A 10,493-nucleotide genomic window follows, 5' to 3' on the forward strand; every position below is an offset into this window, starting at 1 on the left:
ATAATGGCACTATGATGATACACTGATGATGTAACGCATGTATAAAACTTGATTCTGGTATACATGTATTGTACCTAGTTTTGTTCCTCTAAAACCGGGTATTACAGTGTATGACTTTGCTAATTACTCCTGTTGTGAGGAGTTCCTTGACTTGTTCCCTAGAGGCTTCATGGCGATCAGCATACATCTTTTGAAGCTTCTTCTTCTGAGGTTTTACTTCTAGAGCCACATTTAGGTGATGTTCTATTAGCTTGCTTGGCACTCCCGGCAAGTCCTGAGGTGACCAGGCAAATATGTCCTCATTGTCTCAAAGGGTCACCAACAACAAAATCTCTTGCTCAGGTGGTAGCTCGATGCCTATATGCACACACATGTCTTCATCCTCGAGGCGTAATAGGATGCATTTTATGTTACCTTCGGGATATGGCTTGATCCCCCTAGACAGATATGACACCCTCCAGATAGTGGCCATGGTGTACTACCACGTCCAATTTGGATAGCTGCCCTCTCTCGAAGATGACATTGTACTGGTAAGGCATCTTTTTCATATCAAACATAACATCCTCCATCCGCTCTCCTTCCCCCATACCGAAGGATACTGGGAGCATGATCCGTCCAAAGGTTTCAATGGGCCTTCTCGTGAAGCCTGATAGCGGGTTCCCAGCTGGCGGCAAGAGGCTCCTAGGAACTCCCATATGATCAAAATCTTCTACAAACAAAAGATCCGTTGAACTCCCCCATTGATTAGTATCCTGCATACCTCCAACCCAAACACATTCGCAGAAATGATGAAGGAACCTGTATGAGAGTAATAATGGGCTAGAAGCTCTTCTTGAGAGAAGGTAATTGGCTACTGAGACCACCGAGACTTGGTGGTCGGGGAACAGGTTCCCACATGGTTGATCCTGCGTACACACTCTATACGTTGTCTCTTGGATTCAAATCCGTAGCTGGATCCCCCAGAGATTGCCATCATTACACCCCTAGCCCCTTCTGAGTGGGCCTCGATGGCCATCCTAGGAGATTGCAATGGAAACTCATGTCACTGTGATTGACACGAGGACGGGGCTCTTGCCCTTTTGATCGCCATGGCTGCTCCTTGTTGCAAGGTTACTGCTGAACCTCCTTTGGTGTCCTTATATTCTTGTGATCTTCCCTTCCTAGTCTTTAGTGGGATGAGGTTACCACGTCGTCATGGGTTTGATCCCTATAGACGGCGCCAAATGTTGGGATCTTGATCACAACACAACGAACAGTGCACATAACGGTGAGTGTAATAATTGTTCCTTTTTGCTATTATAGTATCCAGGTGGGGTATTTATAGCCATACCTCAACCACCCCGATCATCATTATATTTGTTCCATTATTCACTGGAATATTCCTTTTAACCCCAAGGAATATATTACGATATTCTTGGGGTTTTGTTGTCACTGTACATTTACATTGCCCTATACTATCTAGACTCAACACATGTCCCACCTCGTGTCTCCCTTCTGGGCTACTAGTGGATTCTCACTAATTAGCTTCTCGCTAGATTCTTGCTGACCCACATGCTTCTCTTGGGGTAGGCCTTTGTTCTCTTGTTGAAGGTCCTTGCGTTGCACCCCTTCGTCCTCAAGGCTTTGTTGTACCCTTCATCCTTCTGTCCTCGCTTCCAAGCTTCGTTGTCTGGGCTTCGTTACCACTTCCACCCTTTGGCATTCCTTGCTTCATGTGTTCCCTTCGAGATCATTGCTTTCATCCTTGGCTTTCTAGGCCTTCGTTGTATGCCCTTCGGCCTAATCCTTGCAGATCATAGGGAAAACATTTCTACCTCGATATTAGTCATTTTACTTTGCCTTTGGGGTTGGCTAATATGACCAAAGTCAACGGGTGGGGGCCAACATAGTACCATTACCCCACAACATGTTGTATAACTAAATATACAATCGACTTGAATATCGTTTTCAATACACAAGACGCCCCACCATCGGCAGTTAAGGATGGGGAAGGAGGATTAAATATGGTATTTCCTATATTTTGCAATAGATGTTCAGTTCTTATAAGCTATTTAATATGGTGTTTTATATTAATTCTTATAAATATATTTACAACAAAAACTATTCACTGTTTCCATTTTAGTCTTATTAACTGTTCAATTTCAATAATAGAGCTTAGCGTTCTTATTGTCAGAAGCAACTTGGGTGGTGCCTAGGTGGCCCGGCTCAAACCTATCCTAGCCCACGATTTTAGGCATGATGAAATGTTTATGAGTTACGCTTGTGTAGTTTAGGTGCTTTTCGATCAGCCCGGAATGAATTTTGAATTTTGCCTCTCTCGTTTCTGTAAATGGTTGGGTCAGCTAACACATCAACGCAAATAACAGAAAAATGTATTGTCCCACGCTTAAAATACTAGTTCTTTTGATCCTAAATATAAGGCAACTCCCAGCGCAGGATGTCTATAGCTATTTCGAAGAGAGAATGTAAGAAACACATGCTAAGAAACAACCCTCCTAATACATAATGTTTATAGCTTGCATTTAGAGAGCTTTGTATAACCAATATATAAAAACGATAACATATATTGAGGACACTATATTTCCTCCAACGTATATTTTATTGTTTCTTGTCTCTTCGAGCCTAACCTGTTTCTTCTACAATATATTAGCTCCTTCTCTTTCATCATTTAGTTGCTTGCCACATCAGATTTTATCTTAGATGAACATGCATTTAATATCTAATTAAGACATAAGATAAGGTGGAGCATTGTGAGAGACCTAAGTTAATTTAAGAACTTCAATGCATCTTTTTATTTCATTCTTCCAGGTTAATTTGTTCCTACTTAAATGCATCCTAATCAATGTAGTAAACTTGTCGCTCACCTTAACTCTAAATAATTGATAAGCAATTGGGCCATTGTACCTCTCATATTAATTTTTGTGCCCAAGTCCAAATGAAATTATATTTGGGATCCAAGAAAGTAAATTAAAAGATGTCAATTTATTTGAACACCAAATTAAATTTTACTATGCAAATTCAGCTCCAATAATAGTTTTAGCAGCGGACAACTTTGTTTTTTGCAAGGCTAGCAACTTTTTGTGGACTATGTACCGGCACGAAGGAATTTACGAAAGGAGGGGGGGGGGTTGTGGTGTTTAGTTCCAGGTTGCCCGTGGAGGTAGAGGGAGACAACTTAAAAAGGAGTTGTATCCTGCATCTCTTTAGAACAGGTGGATGAGAGGGCTATAAGAACACACGTGCATGCTCATTTGCCTCACAGAGTCGGGGTGACTGATGCGGACGCATAACATTTGTGTGAATGGTCCATTGAAGACGGATCCAGTTGCTTGCACATGTGCAACCTTCTTTTATATTTTTATTCTTTTGCTACGTGAGAAAATGATCAACATGGTTATATGCGGAAATCATGGTGGCTCAATTGTGGCACGTAATCAAGTCTGATCATGTCATGTCTCAACCATGCAATCTTCCCTATATATACCACCGACTGCTGCCAAAAAAGATATACGCAAATTAGGGTTTTGCCTCTTTCTCTATGCTACACCGCCATAGGTAGTCTATTCCATCCGTCTGCATTGGCATGCACTGAAGATCGGGAGAGCAGGTCTCTGAAACCCATTGCCCTTGATGTTTTCTACTGAGAGAGGGCGAATGAGGTTTTCGGGAGGCAATTCGTGAGGCTCCTCATGTTCTACTACATTTTCGCCATTGACTGCTCACGACATGTTTTCTCTTCATCATTGCCTTCTGTATCATCATCATGGGAGTTTTTGCATCTCTCGCTGCCTAGCGGTATATTCAATCTTTTACTTAATCATCTTTATCATGCTAAGTAGTACTTTGTTATTCCTGTTATCGAGTATATTGGAAGATTACATGTGTAGTAATGTAACATACATGTCTAGGTTATACTCTTGCTGCATCATAATATTTTTTGTTCATGGTTTATTTAAAAATTAAATTAAATCTAAAAGTGTGTTTTTTCCAATAAAAATACTTATTGTATGCACTTTGATTTAACAATGGTTAGTTTTGTCGATGCATTGAGGTCGGACAAGTTTACCTGTGTACACTTTAAGAGATGGCAAGTCAAAGCGACTCCGTGGCTTACAGCTATGAATATCTACAAAATTGTGTCTAGCAAACCTGAAGGAACAACCCTTGCTTCTGAATACGAAAAGACGTTTGAGAAAGCCAACACACTCTTTTTAGGATGTATTCTTAATGTTCTCATTGATCATATTTTTGATGTGTACATGCACATAAATGATGCAAAGGAGTTGTGGGATGCACTGAGTACTAAATTCAGTGCATCAGATGCATGTAATAAACTGTATATAATGAAGTAGTATCATGACTATAAGATGGCTAATAATTGTTCTGTAAGTCGAGCAAGCTCATGAGATACAATGCATTGTTAAATTACCTGACAAGTTTGTGGCTGAAGGCATCATTGCTAAATTACCTTTTTTGTGGAGGAATTTTTCCACTACTCTAAAACACAAGAGACAAGAAATCTCTGTTGAGTGTCTGATCGCACCTCTTGATATTGAGGAGAAAGCTCGGGCTAAGGATGTGCATGCTAAATGAGGCGATGGACAATCTAGAGACAATGTGATGTAACAATCCTCTAACGGCAAGTTAAAAGGGGAAAATGCCACGATCAAACAAACCACCAATTTCATGAAAAACAAGATGAACACCGATGATAAATCCTTCTTCGTGTGTGACATGGTTGGTCATTGGGCTAAAAGATGTCCACACCACAAAGGAGAAAAGCTAATCAAGGACAAAATTCAAAGTATACAACATGACCATTAGCAACCCTGGAGAGGAAACTACTAGGTATGGTAATTTTCCTGCTGCTCTTTTTGTGAGTTAGTCTACCAGTTGCTTGATTAATACTAGGGCTAATACACAATTGTGTGCTGATATTAAATAGTTTTCTTCTTATGAGGTCACTCAGGATTCTTCTGTCTGAAGGAGGAATGGGTCACATTCTTCTGTTCGTGGTGTTGGTATGGTACATCTGAAGTTTATGTCTAATAAAGTAGTTATGTCGAAGCACAGACTTTTTATAGGTAAAGGCTATGAGTGCGGAGATTTGTTCCGCTTTTCCCTTTCTGATTTCTGCAATAAAGTTGTAAACCATATTTGTGGCAATATTAATGAATATGAGGCTAGTGTTTGGCACTCACTATTATGTCATAGAATTTTCGGTTGCATGTCTTAGCTTTTGAGTATAAGCTTAATTCCAAAAAATTTATTGTTAAAGGTTCTAAGTGCCAATGTTGTGTGCAATCCAAGCAATCTTGTAAGCCTCACAAGACAGCTAAGGAGAGAAATTTGACACCACTAGAACTCATACATTCAGATATTTGCAACATGAATGGTGTGTTGACGAAGGGTGAAGAAAGATATTTTATGATTTTAATTGATGATGCTTCTAGATTTTGTTATGTACGTTTGTTTAGAACAAAAGATGAGGCTATATACTACCTTAAATCTATAAGACATAAGTTGAAAATAATTTGAAAAGAAAAATCAAAAGGCTTTGGTTGGATTATGGTGGAGAATATTTCTTTAGTGACTTCAACTTATTTTGTAAGGAACATAGTATTATTCCTCAGATGACACCTCCCTATTCACCCTAATCAAATGGGGCTACTGAAAGAAAGAACTGCACCCTGACTGACTTGGTTAATGCCATGTTAGACATGGGGAGTTATCTAAGGCATGGTTTGGGGAGGCCTTATTGACCTCGTGTCATGTTATAAATAGAGTTCCTACCAAGGAAAAGGTGAAAACCCCATTTGAGGGATAGGAATGGAGAAAACCATCACTTTCTTATTTGCACACTTGGGTGTGCTTGGCAAAATTTAATGTACCAATAACTAGAAAATGCAAGCTATGACCTAACACAATGGATTGTGTCTTTTTGGGTATGTGATGGCGTGGAATTTGGCAATCCCGTGCAGCACACGAATCCGTCATGGATAACTATCACTTTTCGCAGTGACACATGACTTATTTACGAGCAAACAAGCAAAGAATTTTGACGGCAACCATGAGAGCCACCGCCCAGATAATTTACATGCAAATCGACAAAGAATTACACCCAAATCACGGGGATCAAAAGTAGCAATGAGGAACTAACCCTAAACTACCCTAATGTGCAGGAAATAATAGAAAAATGGAAGTAGATGCAATTTTTACGATTGACTAATGTGTTGCAATCGAGCTCCATTGCCTCAACTATTTATAGGGGTGGCTTGGACTTGGCCCTTCTGGAATATGACTCTAACCCTAGCCTACACGTGCCCTGTTCAACTGAAAACACGAAAAGAACATGAAAAGAACCCGGAGTCAGATTGAACGCAAGATGGTTTGGTGAGAACAAAATTGTGAACACCAGACCATCTGACGAGTTCAATTTAACTTAAACCCTAAACACTTTCCTAATGTACACCGGATAATCCGATGTAGACAATGAACTCGTCGGAGGCTTCCTACGGACCAATTCCCACACCTCTAAACTCTTTGCAACAAAACATATCTATGCACACTGGATAGTCCAGCGTTCATCAGACACCTCGCTAGACCAAATTTTCTAGAGAGAAAAACTTTCTGCAAAATTCACCTTTGCACTCACTGGATAATCCAGTGTTTACACTGGAACCTTTGCTGGACAAATTTTTCTACAGAGAAAAATTCTTTGCAAGAAACCGCTCTTATACTCACCGGATGATCCTGCCTTTCACAAGATGCACCGTTGGACTATTTTTTCCATAGGGAAAAACATTCTGCAGAAGTCCATCACCCCACAAGCCGGATAGTCCGGCGATTACCTGGCCCTAAACACTGGTCTATCCGACGTGTACAAAAATCTAGTTGTGTTATTTTTTGCTATCAACACATGCCCCCATACATTTTTGGTAAAGCGTGCATACCGAAAATACTTTTATGCATCTTAATCATGAAAAAACTCACTATGTATTTTTGGTCATGCTTGTATGTGCTTAGGACGATGATAAACCTCATCGGCGATGTATAATCATATGTCTTAGGGCGATGTCAAACTATGTCGGCCATGTATGGTCATGTATTTTTTCTATGCCTCTTGCCACACACTAGGACAACACTTTTTCAAATATTTCCCATTAAGAGCTCGAGGTAACTTATCTCCTTATAAATATTGCAACATATATGAATTTCCAGGTACAATTTCTACAACTTTATAAGGACCTTCCCAACTCGGAGACCACTTCCCGAACTTATTATCATTAGACCCAATAGGTAAAATCGTCTTCTAAACTAAATCTCCTACTTGAAACGATTTTCTTTTACTTTCTTGTTGTAGGCTCTAGCTACTCTCAATTTAACATTCTCAATCTCTCTCTAAGCCTTAAGCCTTTCATCATTGACGTCATCTATCCTATCCATCATAGCATCATAATAATCCATGGCCGAAAAATCATTTTGTCATGACACTCTCAATACGCCAAGATTTACCTCAGTGGGCAAAATGGGCTCTTTTCCGTATACTAGTTCATAAGGAGTAACTTTAGTAGCACTATGCCTAGATATACGATAAGCCCACAATGCTTCACTCAAAACCTCATGCCATCTTTTTGGATACTCCTCTATTGTCTTCTTTATGAACTTAATCGAAGTTTTATTGTTTGAATCGCCCTGTCCATTGGCCTAAGCATAAATATGGTGACGAATTCAAAAGCTTAATACGAAATAATTTAGCAAATTCACACACTTTATGAGAAATAAGAGAAGAACCTTAATCGGTAGTTAAAGTTTGTGGAATGTTGAATCTCTAAATGATATGCTCCAAAATAAACTTGATTACCTCTTTATGTGTCATATACTTCAATGGAACGGCCTCAATCCACTTTGTAAAATAATCCATAGCATCCAAATCAAAGTGGTGACCTTTGGAAGATGAAGATAAATTTGGCCGATGAAATCTAAAGCCTATTCACGAAACGGCCATGGTTTAATGATAGGATGCAAGATAGAAGCATGAGCTAATTGTATATCACTGAATTTTTGACATGCTTCACATCCTTTGTAATATTTAAAACAATCTTCTAACCTAGTAGGCAAATAAAAACCAATCCTCTTTAACAACCACTTTAGTCTTAAAGCCAACTGATGTGTACCACAAATCCCTTTGTGCACTTCTCCGATAGCTATTTTACTTTCCTTTGAACCTAAGCACTTTAGAAGCAACCCATCTATTGTTCGGCGCTACAATTCACCATCCAACATCACATATTTCAAAGCTTGCCGCTTAACTTTCCTATCTACTGATGAGCTAGGATTTTCTAAATATTCAATTAGCGACTTTTTCCAATCAATGGTCGTGGAAAAATTTGAATTTTCAGGCAAAACAAACCATCTCCCTACTGTTTGGCCAAAGAGGCATTAGCACGAACTAATAATGGCTTTTCTAACACAAAGAACATTCCTCTACTCACTCGATAAACTGATGCTTGCTGCGTGCCCTCATATTTTCTTCTCTAGATATGGGAGTAATGGTGAAATCATCCAAAGTTGCTATAATATCCAAGCACCTATCTAAATAGATATTTAGTGACCCATCAAAGCATTAAAAAACTTTAAAAACTTGCTGTACTACTAATAATGAATCACCAAAAGCTTCTATGTTTTTCACACTCATGTATTCTAAAATTTGTAAGCCTAGTAAATGAGCTTCGTACTCGGCTTGATCGTTGGTACAAAAGTATTCTAAGTGGACTTGTGTTTCAAAAATAGCACGTCTAGGTGAAACTAACACTATACCAACACATTGACCTTCTGTACAAGTCGAGCCGTCAAAATATAACTTCTAGGGATGCACATAGACAACACCAATCAAAATATCATTATCGATACAATGATCTACAATAAAATCAGCTACAATTTGGCCTTTAATAGATCTTACTGGTTCATAAGCCAAATCATACTCAATAATAGCTTATGCCCACTTTCCTATTCTACCACTCAAAATTGGCTTTTGCAATATATATTTAATAACATTAGTTTGGTATGCAACCACTCAAGTACTAAAAAGCAAATAATATCTCAACTTGGTGCATGCATAATACAAGGACAAACACAATTTTTTAATAAACACATACCTCATTTCCACATCCAAGAGATGCCGACTCAAATAAGTGATCAAATATTCCTTCCATTCATTTTCTTGCGTGAGGACAACACCTATCACCGTCTCTTGTGCAACAACATATAGCCGAAATAGAATTTCGGCATTAGGCACCCTAAGCATGGGGGTACCGACAAGTATTTTTTCTTCTCCTCAAAGGCTTGTTGTTGTTCTGCACCCCAAGTAAAATCAGCTTCTTTCTTAATCTAAGTATAGGAGCGAAGGCACTAACCTTGTCGGACAAGTTAGATATGAACTGACTCAAGTAAATAACTTTCATTAACAACCTCTGTACATCTTTTTTCATTGTGGTGCCCCTAACTTGTCTATGGCTGCTATTTTTGTAGGATCTATCTCTATGTCTCTCTCATGTATTATAAAACCCAAAAATTTTCCCACCAATACACCAAAAGCGCATTTAAGTGGGTTCATCTTTAAACCATATCGACACATCCTTTCAAAAACTAAACACAAATCGGCAAAATTATTATCCATAGCATCCGATTTGGCAACACTATCATCAATATATATGTCTAAGATAACACCAAGCAATACATGAAAGATTAAAATCATAGCTCTTTGATAAGTAGCACCGGCATTCTTTACCCCAAATGTCATGACAACGCACTCAAATAAACTAAGAAAACCTGGACAACAAAAAGCCATTTTAGACATATTTTTCTTGGCCATAAAAATTTTATTATAACCTGCATTGCCATCCAAAAAACTAATGACTCTATGACCCGAAACATCATTAATCAACATATCGGTGATAGGCATAGGATATTCATCTTTAGGATAACTTTATTCAAATTTCTAAAATCAATGCATACTCTCAACTTACCACTACTTTTATTCTCAACCAGGACAATATTAGATTCCATTCAGCATATTTACAAGGATGAATAAACCCTGTAGCGAGCAACCGGCTTATTTCTTCCTTGATTCTCCCATACATACTAGTATTAAAGTTTCTAGCCGGTTGTTTGTGAGATCTAAAACCAGATTTTATGGGATGTTGATGCTGCACAAGCTCATGTCTAAGTCTCGGTATTTCATGATACTCTCAAGCATAGCAATCTACATACTCCTTGAGTAATGCAATCATTTTAATCTTAAAATCAGCATGCATGTTTCTATTAATAAATGTTAGCCTTGGTACAATTCCATCACCAATATCAATCTCCTCTAATGGGTCGACCGACGAAAAACCTATCCTAACTATTCTACCTCATCAAAATCATCAATAGTCTCACAAATATCATTCTTTTTGACCAATATTGCTCCACACGCTATTGCAACCAATCTA

The sequence above is a fragment of the Phragmites australis genome, chromosome 14 (genome assembly GCF_958298935.1).
Source record: "Phragmites australis chromosome 14, lpPhrAust1.1, whole genome shotgun sequence".
Taxonomy (NCBI): Eukaryota; Viridiplantae; Streptophyta; class Magnoliopsida; order Poales; family Poaceae; genus Phragmites; species Phragmites australis.